Below are 24,522 nucleotides of genomic sequence, written 5' to 3' on the forward strand. Positions count from 1 at the left end.
ATCAAGTCAGGACGATGTCAAAAGGATGTAGAATTGCTGGGACCCCAAGGAACCACCCACGGTGAGTTGATAGGGACCCCACGGATTGCATGTGGTGTGTGTGTACATGACCGAGTGCTCCATACAAGTCTATGTGCAAGTCGCGGTTGGATTTTTAAAGACTAAGGACCCTTCACAGTGGACCCTGAAGAAACCCTGTGGAATACAGAAGGATGTTGAGCCACTACACCCGGGTATACCGGTGCACCCAAGTTACCTATCCCAGGAAATCCGGTGCATAGGTGTGACGTGGCTTTGGAAACCACCGTCGTACCCAATAGAGGACTTGCTGCTGGAAGAGGAGGAAGTGTCTGTGGGAATCCAAAGGTGGATTCTTGATGAAGAGTACCTGAAAGCAGAGGGGACAGAGTCTGGGTCACTTGAGAGTGTCCAAGGGCTCGGTAGACGAATGCCCACCTATGTCGGGTGCTTCAGGATAGTTGATGGGGACCTTGACCCTGCAGCTGCCGGGACCGGGCAATGTTGAGCATGACCAGGAGCAGGATGTGAGCTGCCTCATGAAGGATGTTGAGTGCTGTGGGGTCGGTGTCCAGCGAAAGCACCAACAAGCTTTGGCAAAAGCAATCCATGAAGGAAGTCAAGTAAGTATACGGTTCGGATCAGCAAGGTCCAGGAGACTCACAACAAGCAGGGGCATCAGGGCAAGACTAGAGCAATCAGGGGAGCCCAAGGAAAACAATTATGACCCTCAAGTGTACCCACAGGCCGGAGGCACAGCAGTCGTGAGAGGACCTCAAGTAGCTTCACAAAACAAGAGGCCACAGAGCACACGGTGCAAGGTGGTAGAAGATCTTTGTGGGAAAAGTTGTGAGAATTTGGGGCTCCTTGGAGCTCAATGCACTTGTCACAGAATTGCCAACAAGCACATACACTTGTAAAATTATGCAGTGCACAGGGGTTTGGGTATTTATTGCAGCCCCCACGAGGGATACTTGCCTCAAACTCAGTGAGAGGGCAGCTCAGGCCTCAAGGGACATAAAACCCCACCTCCTGTATTGCTGAGCCTTTCAGAGACCATAGGAGCTTGGGATCAGCAGACCGGTCAGCAGTGTTGCAGTGCCTGTGAATGCAGGGGAGTGACTCCTTCACTCCAAGGTAGATTATCTTCAGGTGTCGTGGATGCTCCACAGTTCTGACACAGATCCTGTACGATGCACAGGCACAGACGATGCAGCAGACTGTGAGGGAAACAAAGTCAGGCCTAAATGAAGTCCCGAGTGCCCAGACAGTTGAAGTGCAGTGGTTTCAGCTCTGTATCTTGTCCATGATGAATCTAAGGTCATAAAACTAGGTAAACCATTTGGTACCCATGGGAGAGGGTTGGAATGATTCAAGGGGCCCTCCCAGTGGAGGGTCTGGACAGAGGGGAGGTTAATCCCATGCCCTTTGTCCAGTTTCGTGCCAGGGTGCGAGCCAACTGCTAACAGGAGTGGTTTGAACTGGACTATGCACATGGACACCAAATGTGCCCCTCCTGTAGGTTTTCAGGCGCTGGAAAGTGCACCCATCTAGCCCTAATACACTAAATCCTGTCTGGGAAGTCGTCACACCTCCCTGTAACTGGATGCCTATTGTTCTGCTTTCCGCTGCTCGAGCTTGGCTCAGAACCAGGAGGCTAGAAATGTGTCTCTGGTCGGCAGCAACCATTTTGTGCTGTCCGGCGCTAGAAGTCTGGTACCAGGAAAATTAGAGGGCCTCATGAAGGGCCTTCCTGGTGGGTGTAATTATACCTCCCACGCTGGTTACCCATGTAGGGGTATGATTCCAACATGTTTGACACAAAATATGATAGGGTTGGTTGAAGCTGTTTTAGAGCTGGTCATCACGCGGTCACGTAATGCCCCTATATATTAGTATATGGCTGTTTCACTGACAACCCGGGAGACTGGACACCGTAGGCTGCCGGGGTGTCCTGCTCATTCAAGGGCACCCTCTCACTTAGAACCAAGCACCCTGCCCTCAGGATTGTCATAAATTGACAGCAATGGGTTAGCATTTAGCTGAAGCCATCTTTTATTTAGAATATCTTATCTGCTTTGTGAAAGCCATTTTGTATTTCTGGCAGCCATTTTGTCTGCCATGTGCTCTGTCCTACCTTTCTGTTAACTGCTCTTATAGTCGGCCTAGAGACAAACTATATTCAGCATCCTCCACTTCGCACATGCCCAGAAGGGCCTAGCTAGTAGAATGCACCTGCTTCTCTAGTATAACTGTCAGGCTATTTTTGCTGCTGTATGGAGAAGTATCTCTCCTCCCACTTTGTTGAGCAAGTAGATCTTGTATGCCCAACTTAGTCATTTTGCATGCTTACATGAGCCAGGACTGCCCCTTGCATTTATGCTTACTATGTAACTCTAAAGCATAAATAAAGCCCAGTTTTCTGTACTACTTAGGCTGCCTCATTCAGTTGCTAAGGCTTCTGTGTGACGTAGTCTCAACTCATTTCAGTTTAATAAAAATGATCTTTTATATTTCAGCTTATGTGCCAATTTCTTCTTTGTTGGTTTAAAAGGACTAAGTATCAGTGAGACCCTTGAGAAGGATTCTTGATTACTTCAGGATTGTAAAGGCCTTGTAAAGGGGTAACATAGGTTTAAAGTGCAGTGACCCTTAGATATAGTAAACCTATATCGTAAGTAAGTGGTGCATGCACCGACTTACAAAGGCTGCAATGGCAGACCCGTAGTTACATTTTTAATGGTCTCTCATGGGTGGCATAATACATACTGCAGCCCATGGGAGCTCTTTGGGGTACCTATGCTCTGGGTACATATGTACCATGAACTAGAAACTGACAAGGGTACCCCAGGGCCGGCTCTAGGTTCAAGGTGGCCCTGGGCAGGGAGCGTAGGTGGGGGGTCCGGAAGAGGGGGTCCGGGCCGAGGCCAGTGAAGAGGGGGTAGGCTCAGGGTGTTTGGAAGTGGAACAGAGCCGGAGGCCACCAAATCCCTGCCAGGGGCCGCCACGCAAATATGTATCCATCCTCAGAGTATTATTATATTAAGGATATATATTGGCGTGGTGGCCCCTGGGGTTTGGTGGCCCTGTGCAGATGCACAGCTTGCACATGCCTAAGGCCGGCCCTGGGTACCCTAGTATTCAATCTGGGGTGTACCTAAGTACATGAGTAACAGTTTAGGTGGAAAGCAGATAGACTGGGCTCCTGATTAGTAGGATCCCAGTCCGACTAGTCAAAAACAGCATTACTTACAGCAAAAAGTGGGGGTAACCATAAGAAGCAGATCCTACTTTCCCACCCATACGAACAGTGTAGTCACAGTTAACCTGTAGCCTACATTGGTAGGAGTTTACTTCTCTGGGAAGAGAGTTGGAATGCTATCATGAGAGAAGCCTTTGCTGTAGTCTGTGCACTGAAGAAGTTGACACCGTACATATTTGGGAATCACTTCTAGGCTCAGCAGACCACAGGTCCTTTAGATGTTTCATACAGTGAATGAATTTTACAGTGGAATTTTGTCTTGGGTCAAACGACACCAGTGCTGTTGGTCTTTCCAGCTTTTTCTGCATTAGAAATGAGAACTCCCTTGACGTTGAGCAGCTCTTCACACTTTCATCTAGAGGGGGATATGTGCTAGACCTGCCAGCCTTAGGGTTTTCTTCCCTCATACCTTTTGCCTTCTCTCCTCCTATTTTTGCAGGTTTCATTTTTGTTAGCCTTATGACTCTATACACTTTAGCACTTCTAGCCAGTACTAATGTGGTAGTGCCCTCTCCTCTAAACATGCGAGAATTGGCTTATACCCAATTGGCACATTTAATTTATCTGTAAGTCCCTAGCAAAGTGGTAATACATGTATATAGGTAGCGTAAATTGAATGCTACTGGTGGGCCTGCAGCGCATATTGTTCCACCCACTTAAGTAGCTCTTTAAACAGGTCTTAGGTCTAGGTCTGCCCATTGCAGCGTGTGTGTGAAGTTTGAGACTGCCGCTTTGACCTTGCAATATAAACCATTCACCAGGCCCAAAACTTCCTTTATAATCCATTTAAGTCATATCTAGTGTAGCCCTTGAACAGCCCAGATGGCAGGGTGCAGTGTATTCCATAGGATAAGACTGGGTTACCTTACTGCACTTATTAAGTTGTAACCTTCAATTTGGTGCAGATGGACAGCTTGAGTTTGGTGTCCAAAGAACTGTAATGAAAGGCCCTCCATAATGGCAAAGGCAGATTTAAAGTCCCAAATTGAAAAATCCACTTTTAGAGAGTTGGCATTTTTTTGTCCCAACCATTTGGTGCCTGAAGTGTGTTTATGTGCTACATAAATAGGTGTAGCTGTCAATTGGTCTTTGTGTACAGACTGAGACAAAGGAAAGCTTGGTGTTGGCAGGATGGGTTACTCTGGCTTGCAACACAAAGGCTCTGCCTGAGCACTCTCAAAAAGGGTTTGTCACTAGTCATTTGTATCTCCAGACATGCCGGGGTCAAGGCAGCCAGGAAGGGGATGCCTGACATCTCAGAGGGGTGAAGGCCTCTATAAACTTCTCCTATTTCAAAGTGGACACCAGGAATAAGTACTGGACTGCAGACCCCTACTCTTCAGCACATATCTGGAACTGTAGAAGACTCAGAAAACTGCTGTGTTGCTTTGCTGCAAGAAAGACTGCTACTCTGCTTCATTGCTGTGCAGCCCTGCTGTCGTCCTGCCTCAGTGAAAAAGACTGGACCTGCATCCTGAACCCAGGACCACCAGAGTGACTCCAAAGGCTAGTTGGCTGAGCTCCTGATAAGAAGCCTTAGGGACAGAACTGGCCCTCTCCATCTTGAATGCAGCACCTGGACTCTGCCAGCTGTGAGATCTTTCCTCCCAAGAACAAAAGCATTGTGACACATCACCTCCCTAAAAAACCCAGCTTCAGAGCCACTGTGTGATGCATCACCTCATCAAGGTCCACACTGGGAACAATGAGGGATGCATCCCAGGCACAGGATTTCAAATCACTACCCTGCAGACTCCCAAAAACTGTTGGTTTGCAGTTACTGTGCCACCATGTTACTAGTTAGTATAAATCATGTATGCCCAATATATAATAAAGTTGCTGCTTGCATTGTGAGCACTGTGAACACGCATTGCCAGAGTCAATACATCTGTAATTGGCATCTAGCCTTCTAGCAGTTTTTGTTTTGTCATGATTTTAGCAACACTTGATGTATGAAAATGTGCTGGGCCTCATCAATCTAAAAAAAAACACATTTTCTGCAGGTGTTCTTGTGAAAGGGCGGTATGCTGTAACCCATACTAAAATAAGACCAATGACTGAAGTGGGCTGAAACACTGCCCCTCAATGCATGACACCAACCACAGACTAATGTGTGAAATTAGGCTGAATTCCCTATAAGTAACTATTATACACATAATTTTAAGTAAAATGAAATGACTTGGCTAACACAGACCTAAAAAAGTAAATCAGCCTGGTATTTCCTGCAAGCCTCGAGAAAGAAAGAAAGAAATAAAGAAAGAAAGAAAGAAAGAGAAAGGGAAAGGAAGAAGAAAAAGAATGAAAGGGAAGTAAAGAATTAAGAGAGAAGGACAGAAAGAAGAATAGAAAGAAGGAAAGAAATAAGGCAATAATGAATGAAAACAAAAGAAAGAAGAAAAGAAAAAGAAAAGAAGGAGAGTACAAGAAAGAGAGTGAAAAACAAAGAACAAGGGAAGGAAAGGAAAGAAAGAAAGAAAGAAAGAAAGAAAGAAAGAAAGAAAGATCAAATAAATACATCAAATAAAATAAAAAAGAGTATATCTTAATACAGAACAGTTTCAAATTGACACAATCTGGTCTGCTGTGAAACAGCAGCAGCCAGCCAAGCAAAACACCCAAAAAGGAATTCAAAACAGCATTGGCAGGAGCATAGGCTCTACTAACAATGGAATGGGTATCACAAGCATCCTGCTATCACTGCAGGCTCTAAACACAAATGCCACACTAAACTAATTATAAAGGAAAAACAAAAACACTGGCACTGAAGGAACTAGCTTGTGAGTTGATGTGCTCCTTGAACGAGAGCAAAATACAGTCTCTCAACATACCTATAAGAAGTGGCTTAAGTAGGGTGACCTACTGCCACGTGCTATAGGCTGTAGTGGGCGGGAGCAAAAGTGAATGACACAGCAACAGACTAATGGATCAAAAAAGGTGTCTGAAAGATCCTATATGCAAGCCAATTAGATGTATTTTTGTAAAATCAATAAGGTTTGTCTAATATAAGACCTAAAACTGCTCACTCGTTAGCTTGCATACTTACGTGCTCGTATTATGAGCAGAAGATATCCTACATAAACCATTAAATATTGCTAGGCTCCTTAACAGAAAACATCAGCAACTTAGCATCAGGAATCTTCCTTGAAAGCTGATATGTGAGACAGACCAGAGAGAGGTGCTTGAGACATGTCTGCAATAGAGGCCTTTCAGAGTCGAAAACACTCTAATTTAGAAATGTTGGACACGGACAAGAGTCTTGAAATACAGGGTAAGATTATCTATGTTACACATTCACTCTTTCACAAGCTTTTCCTCTAGGTATCTGTCTTCCAGTTATTATGTGGCGCCTTCAAGAGTCTTTTTTTCATCTCCAAGGTCAATGTAGTATATTTGCTTTGAGTTTTCATTTGGCATGCACACCTCTCTGGACAAAGCTAAAATTGAATTACTCCTGACTTGGACAATGTATTATAGACATGATCTATTCAGGATAAGCATCTTTTGTTGAATGAATTATTTGTTTATGGCATAATTTCCTTTTCAGAAAATGGAATGGAACAATTGAACATGGACTTCACAAATTGATCAGAAGTCATTGAGTTCATCCTGGTGGGATTTCTAAACACACCTTTGCTGGAGATGTTTTGTTTCTTTGTCTCTGCTGCCATGGTCTATCACAGCTAATGCTGTCAGTCTTGTGGTGAGGTTAGATCGTCACCTCCACACACCAATGTACTTCTTCATCTGTAACTTATCAGTACCAGAGATAAGGTACACAACCGTGGCTACCCCCAAACTGATAGCCAACTTCCCAATGAGGAGTAAAGGAATCTCATTGTAAGGATGTATAGTACAATTCCATCTCTTTTTCTCTCTTGGATCCACTCTGTTACTTTTGTTGGCTATGATGCCATTTGACAGATATCTGGCAATATGTAATCCACTGCGATACAATGCAGTTATGACTCATAGAACATGCACTTTGGCAGCTTTCTGCTTATGGGGCTCATGGTTTCTGACTATGCTGGTACCAGTTGGTTTAGATTTACATCCCCCTTTTTGTGGCTCAAATATAATCAACCATTTGTTCTGTGATGCTCACCTGTTGGTGAGGCAGTCTTGTTCAGCGACCAGACTGGTTACACTACTTGACTTTGTTCTAGCTCTCATTATTGGACTAAGTTCATTTGTGCTTACAAAGGTCTCATACATTTACACTATTAGCACGATTATGAAAAGTCCCCTCTCCAGAGGCCAAGGCAAAGCTTTCTCCACTTGCAGCTCTCATCTCTTCATAGTGAGTATATTTTATACAACAGTTATGTTAATGTACATTATACTCAGGACTCGATATTCAGAGATGAATAAGGTAGAATCCGTGTTCTATTCAGTCGTAACTCCTGTACTCAATCCCTTAATTTACACTCTGAGAAACAAAGCTATCAAAAATGGCATCAATAAGTTAGCAATTTGCAAATGTTAGCGACTCGCAATTTGCGAGTGGCAAAAGGAAATTTAAGAATATCTCTCAGACATATTTTGCATTTCACAATGGGGTCACAAGTTACCTGCCTAATCAATATTCAAGAGGCACGCTGCAATTTGCGACCCATTGGAATGGGCAATAACACAGGAATGTAGCTTTCTGGGGACAGCAGACCTCCATGTCTGTGTTTGCTCTTTAAATAAAGATACAGAAAGTATGCTGTTCCTAATTACGAGAAAAGGGAAAACTAGGGGAACCGGTTTTGCGTGGTCATGAGATATAGGAGGACTGGGATTCCTCCTCTTGCAATTTGGGGCCCTCACACACATGGCTGGGTGTCATGCTTCATCATAGGGCTGCTCCTCATCAGGTCGGCACTGCAATTCCTGATGGGCTCCGTATGAGGGGCTCTGGTTGAGATCTTTTATTACAAATTGCCTTTATGTGCGTGTTGTTGCGGGGCCTAACCAGTGTAGATGAGTGAGTGGAGGTTTGTAACCTGAAGGAAGTTTAAAACAGGTTTGGAAGTACCCAAAAAAACTATTTTAATCAATAGGTTTCCCAACCTAATTAAAAGAGACAACAGCGCATGTCTGCGGTTATGTCTCAGGTAGGGTGCTTTATTGTGTGGTCAACATGTTTCTCGCCTAGTAGTCAATTAATCAGAGGGCGATTCATCAGGACCTTATAATAACAAATCTATCCACACACAGGAGGAAGAATCCCTGTCCTCCTACATCTCATACCCCACAACCCGCAACTAAAATTAATTAAAAATTACTGTAATTAATTGTCAATTAATCAATTCATATTAATTATTAACAAATTATTGATTATTAATTAAAAATAATATTACTTCAACCCTTTACCCCTATAAACGCCACTACCCACACCTAAAATTATCTACACAATTACCATCATTAGTTGCTATTTAATTAATTAATATTAATTTACAACTAATTATTAAATGATTACAATTAATTAATTCCCACTCTTTACCCCTATAAACCCCACAAACCGCAAACAAAATGTACCCACAAAATATTTAAAACACAGTTAACATTATAAAATCTCAATAAAGAATATTAATTAATAAATATATTCATTAATTTGTTATAATTAAATTACTTCCCACCATATTCCCCTATAAACCCACAACCTGCTACAGAACTGAAAAAACACAAAAAGTAATTATAATAAAATGAATAACTACTAAAAATATATTTAAAAAACATAAACAATACTTATATAACAAAAAATACATCACAACTTAAAGTTGATATTCTTGACCCCAATATTGTTGCTGTCAATATTTCAGTCACGATAGTTACAACTCAATATTAGTGTAAGTCTACATTTCAAACTCGATATTTTGACTGAATACCCTCTCAAACCCTATTTTGTGAGTCGGTAACAGTTTACCTTGCAAAATAGTGTTGATACATGCTACAAGCCTTTCAGCACAAATGGGCCGGATCTCCATTTGAGACTGCAAAAACGGTTGTACATGGGGCTCTGGGTATCAACACAACACCAGGGGTTTCCAGTATGGGTTGAAAAGATATCAATTAGTGCATTGAAGGTCCTGGCATCACCACTCTGACAGTGACCAGACTGATAAATCTAGGTCTCTCCAGATGAACAGTAGATATGTTTATCTCATAGCACTTTAAACATTATTGGTAAGTGCTAGTTCTGCAAATTAAGGGGGTCATTACGATGGTGGTGAACCTGCCAAAGACAATCTGTCGGTGTCGGGTTCACTGCCATCGTGAGACCACATCCCACTTGCCAGATTTGGATGGTGGGGTAAAGCCCAACCACCACGCATCCGACAATAGCAATGATTCCAATTGTTGGACTGCTACGCATTCCCAGAATGGTGGCGGTGCCTACCAGGCATAGGGATTAGGATGGTCCATCTCCGCCAGCCTTTCCATGGTGGTTCATCCGCCATGGAAATGCTGTCTGCTGTCTGCAAACATATCACCATTTACAAGCACAAACAACAATGATGTCAAATAATGTCAAAACAAGCATTGGCTATGCCAAATAAAAAATTAAAAAAATAAAAATCATTAGACACACCCACCAATCCACCTATATAAAGGGATAAACAGATGACCATGATCCTTTGCAACAACAGAACTGCTTAGACAACACATACATAGCCACTGATTCATTGCTCTCTGCCTCATACACACACTTCACCCACCACACAACTTGCAAACATTTTTATTTTGCAAACATACACTGTCAAACACATACTCTTTTACTTATTCACACTCACCCTCACCTTCACACCCACCTCCACCTCCATCTTCACCCTCACCTTCACCATGCCCCCAAAGAGGCAACCAAGTTTCACAGAGAAGGAGTTGGAAGGGCTTGCAAATGAAATTGTCAGAGTAGAGCCACAGTTATTTGGCAACCTAGTCCAACCGACACCCCTGTCTGAGAGAAATAGAATGTGGGAGAGGATAGTCAACAAGGTTAGCTTTCAAGCAGCTTGGCTACGCACAAATGGATGCTATAAGGAACAGGTACTATGACGTGCAAAATAGGGTAAAGAAGCTGATTTCAAGAGAACACGCATGCGTCAGCAGACGGGCAGTGGCCCTCCTGTACCACAAGTGCACTTACCTGCCTGGCAGGAGAAGGTGTGTGCCATCCTTCCGCCAGAGGGCATCTATGGAATACCAGGAGCACAAGAGTCTGGTGAGTACCTACTCAACTGTACACTAATATTACCAATTACACATCCACAGACATCACTGTCAAAGAAACAGTGATACAAATGACTGTTAGCAAAGGTACAAAAATATAGAGTAAATGAGCATATGATGTGTATTCCAGATTGACAAAAACCATTCCTGCAATGTAATAGGAAATTCAGCTATTTCATAACATGTACATACTTCCTACAAACTCACAGCAAGGCGTTTTTCTCCAAACACCAGTCCACAGTGTCAGCCATCTGGCCAGTACTTTTCCATTCACTCTCAGGGACTGAATAGTTCTAGGTATGCTGTTTGGACTGGCTGGGAAGGTGTGTGGGGACAAGGCACGATGGGAGTTGAAGTCAGTGCAAATATTCCTCCTCTCACATAGCCCAAAAAGCCCACCTAGTCCTAATGCCTGCCTCACAGTGAGTGGAAAAGTACTGATAACATGGCTGAAACTGGGGACTTGTGTTCTGGCCCAATAGGCCCTGCTGGGAGTAGTGGACAAATAGGCACCACTCATCAGTGTCACACTTCTTGCAAGTACATTCCCACTCACTGTCAGGGAAGCTGAGTTACAGGTAGGCTTTTGGTGCTGGGTGGGAAGGTGTGTGGGAGACGAGGCCTGATGGGAGTTGTAGTCATTGCAAATACTCATCCACACCCAGGCCGAAGACGTCCACTGGCTTCATGCTTATCTCACAGTGAGGGTAAGTGTACTGGCAAGGAGGGTGTCACTGGGGCTTGGGGTTTGCTTTGCACACAACTCCCATCAAGGCTCTATAAACAAATATCCTGCAACAGTGTCAGCCATCTTACTAGTACATTTCCATTCGCTGTCAGGTAGCCATAGGCACAGATGACCCCGCTTGACTGGTTGGGGGTAGGAATGTTTGCACTGACTATATCTACCATCAGGCTCTGTCCTACACAGACTATCCCCACCTACCACAAACAGCACACAGGGAACTCTGCTTACCTGATACTGAGTGGAAATGCAGTGCTAATATGGATGATACTGGGGAATGGTGTTTTGAGCACAAGGCCATGTTGGGAGTTGTGGTCCACTCTGGCAACAGGCCCAAGTGACAGACACCTTTACAGTACGCTTCCCACTCACTTTCATGAAACCACAGTTCATGTTGGTATGTATGTGCTGGCTGGGAAGGTGTGTGGAGGACAAGGCCTGATGAGAGTTGGAGTAATAGCAAACACTCCTACCCATACCTGAATCAACCAATTCATCTGGGCCTAGGGCTACTTGAAAGTGAATGAAAGTGCACCAGCAAGATGGCTGAGTCTGTTGCATGATGTTATGTGCACAAGGCCTTGTTGGGTGTTGTCTTCAAGTTTAACAACATGCAGCAGTATCAGCCTCCTTGCTACTACACTTCCCCTCACTGACAGTTAGTCGTCATCTCAGAGGAGTTAGCTGGGCTGGGTGGGCAGAGGAGTGTGGGTCAGCAAACAGCACTAGTAGCAGTAATGTCAGCATTGTCTGTGACCAGTCCTGCCTCAGCTGACCCCTACCCTCACGGAAACACCAGCCTGAGTTACCACCGAAATCACAGCAACACGGGGCATTCTGGAGCTAGGGAACATCACCACCACTGTTAACGAAGAAGGAGGCTCAGTGTTGACTCTGCCAGCAACAACTGGTCCTGCTCAAGAGGGCAGGGGTGGTGGGAGGGGCCATGGGGACATGCACCATCATGCAGCTGGTGCTGCTGATGAAGAGACCCCACACCTATCCAGAATCCTCCATGGCCAGGTAGTTGGGATCCTCGGGACCGTGTACCAACAGTAGGCAGTCCACTATGACAACATGGACACATACATGGGCAAAATTGATGACGTGGCTGCAGTGCATAGGGATATTATTACCTGCATCTGCCAGATTGCCACCAATATGTCCACACCGCCCTGTGTGCCTACAACATCTGGTGTATCAACATTTGCACTGGCCGCAGAGAGGGATGTGGACTCTGGTGGAGAGCCCCCTGCACCGCCGCTTCCTGCACCTGAGGGTCCCCCGAAAAATAGAAGAGGGACACATGAGAGACCAATGGCTATGTTACGCCCCTAGGAAGTAACAACCAGCTCCTAATATCCACTATTTTGTGCCAAGTGTTCACTTTGTTGACTCTCATTGAACTGTCCCACATTGGCTAGAGAGTCTAAGGGGTCGATTCCGATCCGGTAAAATCCCCGTCCGTACGATTCGTATCCGGAGCCGTTTCCGTACGACTCGTACGGACGCCGTACGACCGGACGATTCCGATCCCGATCGTCCGACCCGGTCGCGATTCGTACGGTACACGTCGATTCGTACGGAAAAGCGCACGATCACCTACACACCGTACGGCGCATACCCCCCATGATCGCAGGGGTACGCGCCGTACCCCTGTGATCATGCGGGGTACGTGCCGTACACCCAGCGTACATGGGGTACGTGCCGTACACCCACCGTACATGGGGTACGGTGCCGTACCCGGGGGGGGGGCGTTCCGTACCTGTTTCGGCGCGAACTCTGTGTTTACGACTGTTTTCGGCTCCCGTAGGAAAAGGGTCGTACGGTGCGTACCCGACACGAATCGTACTTGCTGGGTCGTAAAAACCAGCCGCGAACAGTAGTGATGTCGTGTACAGCGGGTTCCGAGTGAGACTCGTACGGAGATTTGAGTCGTACGGAGTCCTGTACGACTCATACGGAGTTCGGCTCCTGGTACGGATCGTACTTCGTCGTACGTACGGGACGTTTACGGGAACAATTCGTACGGGGAAAAAACGCTCCGTACGACGATTCGGAGCGCATTTTACCGGATCGGAATCGACCCCTAAGTTGGACTTTGGACTTAAATACCTTTGGCTTTATTACTGAAGCCTTCATCTACAAACACTATAAACTCCTCTCTGCACTTTAATTTCCATGTTTTGTTTGAGCACTACCCCATTCTGGGAATTTTTATCATCCCGTCAAATAAATCACTTGGCACAAAATACTTGCTCATGTCGTGACTTTGAAACACAAATGTACAGATTTAAATGACACACCAAATAACAAAAGATAAAGTGTCAACTACATTTGATACAAAATCACTTCAGAAATATTAACTACTGGTTTAGGAATAAAAGTAACCTGTCACTGCATGGTAGATAGACATAACCAGGTTATCACACAACCAAATTGAGTCTACTGTCTGCAAACATATCACCATTAGCAAGCACAAACAACAATCACTGTTACTAAAACAGATCAGCATGTAATGTTTGCTTGAGGATAACCTTTGGATGTGTGCAATCAGACAAGGCACACCTCAATGTGAAGCATATGTTTATTCAACTGATAAAACCTTGCACCTTAATCTAAAGTGTATTCACATCACACAGTAACAAAAGACTCACAAGTAGAAAAAAATTACCATTTGTTCAGAAGGAAGTGCGGTCCAGGTGTTTCCACGACTGTTCATTATTGGAGAACGGCACAGTATCATGGGTCTGGTGGGTTCACAACTCTGCAGTGCACATGGCAAAGTGTCCGGGTAAGGAGATACATAGAACAGAGTCAGGAACTCAGGAATGATGTTCCTTATGTTGCTAATTTTCTCAGCTAAAGCATGCAAATGTCAGTGTGAACACAAGCCAGTATTGAGTGTAGCATTGTACATTTCACATGCAAAATTTGATTAAGCAACTCAGTACAAACCTATTGAAGAATAACATACACCCAGCAGCATACATACACATAGGACAAAGCAACACACAAACAAACATTTTGGGGTGACTCCTCCAATTGAATACTCACATTCAGGTGAAGAAGTTGCAGACAAGTTGTTGAAAATCCCCAACATCATCCTCATCATAACTGGCATCATTTCGCATGTATGACATCTTTTGCCACATACAGATACCCACTTGGGTATCTTATAGATGCATTTGCCTTGGATTGCGATACATGTGTTTCTTTGTACGTTTCCTTTAGATAATATCCCCTGAAGAAGAGCTGCGGCTCAAAATGCATCGGGGAGACACTTTCAATGCATTTACATGATGATAATGGATTATTGAATATTCTATTGATGTTCCTTAGCTGAATGAATCTCCTGATGGAATATTTATCATATGACGCAATATGATTCATATTAAAGATTGAATAAATATGGCATCAATTTAAGAAAAGTCTATTGTCTTTCTCCACCATTTTTGGGAATACAGCGATCTGTGTCACCAAAGGAGTGCTTTAGATTTTAACCTTACGCGGTCTAAGGTTTTCCTTTAATATTACTCACTTGCACCTCTAAGAACAGGAGGTGAACATCTTCAGCATCCTAACCATTTGAAATTTGGAATCACTTGGATACACTAAAATACCCTTGGAGTGCAGCGGTTCCCAGTTTTGTTTACCATGTCTGGATCCTTCCTTTCTAGTGGCTGCTGGTCTCCATCATCAGAATACGTGGAATTTCCTTCTAGATTGCAAAGTTGTGGAGCATGCATGTGGCTGTGATAATCTTGCACACCTTCAGGGGGCCATGTTACAGTGCTCCTCCTGTGTGATCCAGACAGCGGAACTTTGTTTTCAGGAGATCAAATGTATGTTCAATCACTCATCTGGTACAACCGTGTACCTCCTTGAACTGCACTTCTGCAGGGATGAATGGGTTGCGCAGATGGGTCGGCAGCCAGGGAAGCTTTGGGGTATCCAGAGTCACCTACATAGAACACAGAAAAAAGTTCAGTTGTCTGACAGCAGAGCACGATCTGACATGCATTCAACACACACAACAACATACACATGAAACATCACCTACCAAACTATCCAGGCATGGTCACATTGTAGCTGAGACATCGCATGGGAGATGACGCTGTTCCTCAGGATGTAGGCATCATGTGCCCAGCAAGGGAAACGTGCACAGACATGGGAGAACAACATGTCCGCCAAATACACCACCTGAACATTGATGAAGTGGAAGTGCTTCCTGTTGCATTAGACTTGTTCATTGGCCTGTGGTGGTACCAAAGCAACATGAGGTCCATCAATTGCTCCAATGAAGTACGGTATATGTCCCAAAGCATAGAATTTGTCCTTGATGTCAGATGTCTCCTTGTGTGGGGAGTTTGATGTACATATCCATGTGATTGAGCAATGCCTCCAACACGTCATGCAGGACATGGCTGAACAGCATCTGTGACATTTCACCAGGTGTTGCCAGAGTATACTGGAAAGAATCAGTGGCAAAGAAATGTAAGTCAGCTATAACTTTACCTTCGGGGTCAGTGTGGTTGGATATGTGCGAACCGGCATTAAATCTGGTGTCATCTGATCAGCCAATTGTTCAATTATTGTCCTGGTGAAACAATATTTGAAAATTTGGTCACGTTCCTCCATGGTCTACAGGTCTAGGAAGGGCCTGTAGACTGGTGGTTTTCTGAGATACCTATGTGTAGAGTGTATACACAATTGTTTTTAGATATACATATACAAGATAACTTCCATCAATGCATACAGAACATGAAATTTGAGCCCAAAATAGAGTATAGAACATTTGTAATACATGTTAAAATGTTTACGGTTGATCTTCGATACATATCATTGTATGATGACTCTTACCAGATCTGATACCGGGGTTCACTGATACAACAACGATGTAAAAAAAATAGAGTACAAAATATCGAGAACAAAAATTTTGACTCCTATACTTAAACAGATAAGTACAAAAAATCAACTAAAAAATATCGATGTATAAAATATTAACTTCATATAAATATAAAATAAAATAATATATATTAAATATAATTTTAACAAAGTAAAATACATTTAATAAACATCATATTAACATATAACAAATTAACTTCATAAAAAAACACAAACATAAGCATTTATACATATATATTTAATTGAAAACAATGAATAAACTATTAATTTTTATTTATGTTAACGGTTTAGAATATTATTAAAAATAGCAATCAGTGCAACAGTAGGGAAAGTGTTGGATAGACAAAGGGTCAAAATAACTATTCCCACTCTAGTGAGTGCAATAGTAGAAGAAGTGTTGGATAGGAGAGGGGTAAAAATTACTATTCCCACTCCAGTGAATGCAACAGTAGGGAAAGTGCTGGATAGCGGAGGGGTAATAATTACTTTTCCCACTCCAGTGAGTGCAACTGTAGGGAAAGTGTTGGATAGCGCAAAGTTAAAAATGTCTATACCAACTCCAGTGAGTACAACAATAGGGAAAGTGTTGGATAGAAAAGGGGTAACATTTACTATTCCCACTCCACTGAGTGCAACATTAGGGAAAGTGTTGGATAGCGGAGGGGTAAAAATTACTATTCACACTTAAACAGTTAAAACAAAAATACAAAATATTCAAAGTTAAAAAATCATAACAATGAATAAACAATATTTAAAAATGAGAAATCAGATATATAAAATATAGAAAGATAAAACGTATAATATTAATGAAATATAATAAAAACCTACTAATAATATGTAAAAAAAATTATAAATACATTGATATATTTTTTATTTAAACGAGAAAATATTTACAAACAAAAAATGCATTAATACATACATGTATCTATTTTATTTTCTACCCTACAACACCACACCAATAACATAACACTTCAACATTTTTAATTAAATTAATTTCCATAATTACGTAATTAATAATCAAATACAAAAAGTTTACTAGTAAAGAAAATTAATACACATTAATTAACTACACACACTTTAACTCTATAATATCCACAACACACACCTACTTTAAACTATAAAATAATAGAAACACAATTAAAACGTACTTTTAAATTAAAAACTATTACTATTAACAACTAATAATTAAGTAACTTAAATGTATTTAATACCCACACTTTACGACTTTAAAAGAAAAACAACACACAAAAAACAATTACCCAAAATAAATATGAAATGATTAAAAATTATATATTAATTAATTAAATACAAATTACTTCCCAACCTTTATTCCTATAAACACCCCAACACACTCCTAAAATTAATTGCAAAATTAGTTAAACACAATCAATAAAAATCCAATTATTAATTCATCAATTAAAACTAAATTTCTTGCCATCCTTTACACCAATAAAGAAACACCACACACCTAAAATGCATTACATAATTACCCTAATTATTATTATTTTTTTATTATTTAATTTTTTTATTCTGACCAACAATTATACATCTTGCGACATCATATAACAATTTGATACAATACAGAGCTGACACTTAAGTTTCACGGCATGGTGCGCACAAAGGAAGAATAACAGTTGTCCACATCTCATAGTAGGTCATATAGCCACAAAGTCCAATCCATATTTACACAGCTTGTTACCTTCCCCCACAGTTCCGCACAGGCCTCCATCTCATCCATTTCCCAGCTTGCGTTTAACAGCAATCACCCCTCGATCGTGTGTGAGCGGAACGGCAGTCTTGCATAGCGGTTAGTCAGAGTTGGCCTGCAAATAAAGCAGCAGTGGTTCCCGGAAGTCACGTGGCCGGGATGCCATCGGTAACTCTTCAGCATATGCCTCAAGAGTCATCTTACAGTAGGTCATGTCTGTGATCCAATCTTTTAGCCTTGGTGGCCTCTTACTGCCCCATCTGATCGCTACTCGTCGTTTTGCAAGGAGTAGCGCCACAGCCAAAAATGTACTCAGTCGTGCGTGTTACAGTTTTTTAATACGCAATAGGCATGCCTGGGGCGTATTTGGGATACGTTCCGCAGGCATGGTAGTCAACGCTTCAGTGACAGCATGCAAGTAGGTCTGCAAGCCAGGACAAGACCACGCCACATGCAAGAAATCTGCACCTGCCGCGTGGCATCGGCAGCAAGAGTCGGTGTCCCTGTGCCCTAGTTTGTGTAGTATCTCGGGTGTGTGATAGACTTGATGTAAAAATTTGAAATGTAGTATGCGAAGATTACAGTTGGACTTAAGGAGTGTGAGTTGCGTACAGCTATACTTCCAGTCCTGCTCGATTTGTATTCCCAACGACCTCTCCCATCTACTCTTTGCTGCAGTGGTCTCAGCATCCTGTTCTCTCTGGGCAGTGGTGTAGAGTCGTGTTACCAGGTTCACACGAGTTGGAGCCGTTAACAGCGTTTGCAGTGTCTCCAGCTGCTCAGGTTCATCAGGGAACGTGTCATACAGGGCCTTCATAGCCGCACTGAACCGCAGATATGCAAAGTTTTTCATCGTAGTCTGATGTGCGCACAGGGCAGGGTCCGACCACTTAGGGAAAGTGTTATGGTGGAACGCTTGGTCCATAGTCCGGAAACCCATCTCCTCTAGGAGCTACTGCATTTTGGGTTCTTGTGTCACTGTGAGATTAGGGTGGTTGATCGTTGGGAGAGCCTGCGCATACACTGGCAATTTATTAGCTCTGCGCGCCAGTGCATGCCATGCTCTCGATGTATTCTTAGCAGTGTGTATCGTGTCGTTTGGCGTGTAGCGTATAGGGTCAGCCAGTAACGCCGTCAGCGGTGTGGGATGAATGCTATCACGTTCTACCGCCACATGTGGTATGTGTGCGTGAGGCCTTGTCCAGTAGTGAGCATGCTGGGTCTGTGCACAAAGGTAATACAGCTGGAGGTCCGGCGCCTCAAAGCCACCTAGGTGATATGGTTCAGTGAGGATTTTCCAGCTTACCCTGGCCTGTTTTCCTACCCATGTCAGTCTCTGGAGCGCAGAACGTAATTTATCAAAGAAAGCGGTCATTAGCCAAATTGGGACATTCCAGAACAGATACAGGAATCTAGGCAATATAATCATTTTCCGAAGAGCTATTCTGTCCGCCAGTGATAGAGGCAGTTTTATCCATTTGTCCACCTGCTCTTCCAATCTAGTCGCTGCCCTTCCATAGTTTTTCCTGATGACAACTTCTGGGTCTCTGTGGATCCATATCCCCAAATACTTGACCGGGTCAGTGCACCACTTTAGGTGGTAATCTAGGTCGGGTTCTTCTGTAATTATAGTTAGTGGGATCACCACCGATTTGTCCCAGTTGATGCTGAGGCCGGCATATCGTTCATATTGAACATATTCCCTTATGAGTGAGTTCAGGTTTTTGTCCGGGTGTGTGGTATATAGGACCATGTCGTTCGCGTATAATGAAATACTAATAGGTCAGAGGTGGAATTGTAGGACCGTAGTGTAGTGTTTTTGCCGGATCTTACAAGCTAGCGGTTCGAGTATCAGGGCAAAGAGCATAGGTGATGAAGGGCATCCCTACCGCGTGCCTCTCGTGATAAGTATAGGGTCAGAGGTTAAGCCATTTATGCGTATTCGAGCCTTGGGCGCCGTGTATAATAGAGAGATCCACTTCAGAAAGGGTTCGGGGAACCCCATTTTGCATAGGGTCACAAACATGAAACCCACTCCACAGAATAAAATGCCTTAGCGGCGTCCAGTAGGGCCGCCGCCGCTGGCATCTACGGGTCCAGTTGGTGATAGAGGGAGAATATTGTGCGCACATTTTGGGCAGTGGATCGCGTCGGTATAAAACCTGCTTGGTCAGGCAGTAATAAATTACAGAGGAGGGGTTGTATCCTATTTGCAATTATTTTTGCCAGAATCTTGGCATCCATGTTTATTAGGGATAGGGGCCTATAGGACTCACAGCATTTTGGGTCTTTGCCCGGTTTTGGAAGCGCCACCAGCAATGCTTCGGTGAGAGTGGCTGGTAGAGTGCCCTCGTCATAAGCTTCTTCAAGCATTTCAGCAAAGTGAGGCACTAATATATCCCGATATTCCCTGTAGAACTCGCCTGAGAGTCCGTCAAGGCCGGGTGCCTTATTGTTCGGTAGGGAGTTAAAAGCTTCTACAATTTCGTCTTTAGAGACACGGAGACAGAAATATTGTCTATGGGTGTCAGATAACCATGCTAACCCTATATCGTCTAGGTATTGCCATATGTCCGGGGTGGGGGGGGGGTTTCCCGGGCCGTATACAGTTGCGTGTAATATTCGGTAAAGCAGGTTAGTATGCCCGGCTTATTTAGCAACTTTGAGATGATGGGCCTCGGTCTGGACACAGGGCTTCCCTGAGTGTCGGTCAGTTTGGTAATATACGTCATGGACTATGCGGGCCTAATTTTGGACGATAGCGCCCTACTAGGCCTGCCTCCTTCGCCGTAGTTCCGTGCCACATATCTACGTGAAATATATTTGATTTCATCAGTGGCGAATTCGTCATATTTATCAATGTGTTGCCGTATCTCAGCAAGGAGGGTGTCAGATGGAGTCTCTTCATATCTACGTTCTAACGCCTGAATGTTCTTTTCAATTGTATCCAATTGTCGCTGTATGTCCCGCAGTATACCCGCATGGGCACTAATGCAATAGCCACGTATGGTGACCTTAAATGCCTCCCAGAGAGTTCTTGTGCTCTAAACAGAACCAGTGTTACTGTCAAAGAAATTCAGTATGGCTTGCCGCAGACCTTCTCTAAACACCTGGTCTTGTAGTGCCATTTGTCTCAATCTCCATGTAAATTGCCGTGGCATGTGTGTCAGGATCTCTAGTTTGAGTAGGACCGGTGCGGGTTCGGACAGTGTCTTAGGCATATGTGAGACCTCTGTGGCCCAGGTGCTGACATCTTGTGTCACCAACCAGTAGTCGATTCTAGACCATGTGCGATGCATGGATGAAAAACATGTGCCCTCTAGCTTATCTGGGTGTCTCTGCCTCCATATGTCCCCCATATTCCAGTCAGACATCCCGTCCCTCAGTACCTAGGCGGAGCATTTACCATATCTATCCAGTACAGTTGACCTGTCTAGTGTGGGATCTAAACAAGTATTGAAGTCTCCTCCCCAGATGACGGTGCTTGGTTGCAGTTCCCTCAGTGTCACCTATAGTTGTGTATAGAAAGAGAGTTTGCCCGTGTTCGGGCCGTAGAAGTTCACAATAGTCAAGACGGAGCCCCCGTAGTTACCGTGTAGTATCACATATCTCCCCTGGTCATCCCTTATCGATTTCAGGTGAGTGAAGGGTACAATGCGCCTTACCCATATAAGGATGCCTCTGGCATACGATGAATAAGAGGATGCCAACTGGAAGGAAGCCCACCTGGCCCCTATATGCTGTTCCCGAATGTCAGTGAGGTGTGTCTCCTGAAGGCAGGCTACATCAATTTTATGCCTATCCAATTACGCCATTACCTTGCGTATTTTCTGTGGGTTATGTAAACCCCGCACATTCCATGAGATGAGATTCAGTGTTCTATGATCTTTAAAGGGACCTCCCATCATGTGCATCGGTACCTAGTGTCAGCCCCTCACATGTGTGCTGTCAGAGCAAGTCAGTTTCAAGTGTGTCAGCAGTCAGTGTGTCGGTCAGAATTTTCCATTTGCCCCAACCCCCCCACCCACTCTACCACCCCTGCAACAATAAGCATCATACCCCCCTCCCAACTAAATAGAAAAGAACAAGAAAAACAAAATACAATAAACTGTGCGGTTCTCGCGTGGGGGTCAGAACCGCCTACCCCTTACTTGTAACCGAGGTTATATGAGTCTGAGCCCCTTGCGGCACTTTATCAACACACTCATACCCGTTGTCTTCAGGACCATGAGCTAGGCCGTATGGGGAGTAAACATTGAACATCATTACTTGACTGATATCAGCCCCAACAAAATTTCAGTCATCAAGCAAATCACATATGACATATTAGCAACATCCACTTATCTGGGTACGCTGTCTGTGGTAGTCTCAGTCGTAAATCACCAGTGTACGGTCACCACTTGCCTTCAGTGGTTCGACCATGTCCCGTCACCCCCCCTCCCGGTGTGCAGTCAGTCTGGGATCCCGGTTATTCCACATCAGACATTGCAAGTTATTCCCCCTGTTCACTTCATGGTGATTTCCTCCTCCCTCTCGGGTGCTTCTTCTGTTTCAGAAATTTCTGCGCCTCCGCTGTGTCATTGAAAATCCTGGTTTTCCCGTCAGCAGTAGTAACCTTGATTCGTGCCAGATATAGCATTGCATAGGGTTTGCTGAGCTCTCTCAGTTTCCGCTTTGAGTCCATAAACTTTTTTCGCACTTCTTGCACCGCTGAGGTGAAGTCTGGATATAGGGAGATAGTCATTCCTTCGTGGGTTAATGTGCCCAGCTCTCTGGCCTTTCTTAGCGACGCGTCTCGGTCCCTGTAGTTTAGCAACTTTGAGATGATGGGCCTCGGTCTGGACCCAGCAGGTGGCTTCGGGGCCAATGTCCTATGTGCTCTTTCGCCAATGAACACTTCCGAGAAGGTGTTTCTACCCAGAAGGGAGATCAGTAATTTCTCAACATAGTGCTCCATGGGACCCGTGTTCGTGGTTTCAGAAACTCCCATCAGGCGGATGTTACTTTTCCTGGATCGGGCCTCCAAATCCTCTGTCTTGGACGCCATGGCTTCCATCATTTTCTCCATCTTCGCGTGTTTCACGTCCATTTGTACCTGGGAGTCTTCAGCCTCTGATATCCGTCGTTCCGCCATGCCCAAGCGTTCTGTATGCCTGACCATTCGTTCTGACATTCGATCGACCCCGTAGGTCAGGGAGTCGATTTTGCCATCAATGTTCGTAAGCGAGATTTGTATAGTGTGGAACATGGATTGTATGACGTCATTATAGATCATTCCGGCGTCCAGCGTAGTGGGCGGGAGCAAGGTCTGTGCATCCGCCTTGCTGTCCTGTTGTTTCTTGGCCTGGTCGCAGGTAATCTTTGGTTGGTTGTGGTCCGGTTTCCCCATTGTGGTGTCCGTAGTAGAATGTAGGAGGGCTATTCAGACTGTCTCTATAGTAGTAGGGTCCCGAGGGGGGGGCAAAGGCGTCAGGCCAGGATCGCTCACAGACTCAGAGCCAGGCGAGGTCGTACACTCCCGGCTATTTCAGCCTCATCCAGGGGTGCTAGCGTCTCTTTCCGACCGCGCCTGCGCCAGTCTTCCAGCGTTCACACTCCCCCACCAGACGGCAGCCTGATCCGTTTCACCTCCCCGCTCAAGCGTGTGTACCTTGTGCCTGTAATCACTTGTAGTGCCGGTATGGGTCTGCAGGGAGACCCAGGGCAGTCCCAGCAGTTGGCCAGACAGCTCAGCACCCATGTGGCGTACCCAAGGCAGGCCGCCGATTCCGCTGTAGTATCCGAGGAAGAGGTGGGTCACACATGCCTGCAGCCTAGCATCCAACGTCCTCTCCTCCACGAAATGCAGGTAGGGCCCTCTGCGCCGCGCCAGCCGGGCCACGATGCATCAGCGCCAGCACCCCCTCACCTCTTCAGTTGTTCGGGGGGAAGGACCAGGACACGCTTTAATCCCCGCTCGTCGTCTGCCTGCTCCGCGGCCACCACCACTAGGGCGCAGGATCAGGAGGCGAGAGAGGCTGTCGCACAATCCGGTCCCGGCTCCAGTCCCTGCCAGTCCCTACCGCTCGAGCACCGGCCGCAGCTCCCACCTGCAGCCTGTGTGCTCTCGGTGGTCTTCAGGGGCTGCGCGCTCCCGACCCCGGGGGCCGCGGCATGTCCCGCAGTCTACACCAGCGAAGCGCGAACCCCCCACAGGTGGACCGGGGGGCGTCGGGCAGCAGAGCCGCCGTACGTGACCTGCGTCACGGGTCCCGTCCACACTCGAGGCCGAGGCAGCAGCTCGGCGTCAGGATCTCTAGGCCCCACTTCTTTCGGCCATCTGCATGAGCTACGGGGCCACAGCAGACTCTTGTTTTGGACCCCTCAATGCACCGGGGGTCTCAGACAGCTCTCGGCAAGCGGTAGGGTGGGTGTAGAGTTGGAGATTCAGGATAGGCCTGTAGGATTTTTCGGGCTCAGGCGAGGATCTCGCTCAAGCAGCGGCCATCTCGCTCCGCGGCTGGCTCCGCCCCCAAATTACCCTAATTATTTACCTATTAATTATTTTAAATGTATTAACAACCAATTATTAGTTCATAAATTAATAATTAATCAAATCCCACCCTTTACATCTATAAACACAAAAAAACACACCTAAAATTAATTACACAATTACCATAACTTATTACC

Source organism: Lissotriton helveticus, chromosome 5_1 (genome assembly GCF_964261635.1).
Source record: "Lissotriton helveticus chromosome 5_1, aLisHel1.1, whole genome shotgun sequence".
Classification (NCBI taxonomy): Eukaryota; Metazoa; Chordata; class Amphibia; order Caudata; family Salamandridae; genus Lissotriton; species Lissotriton helveticus.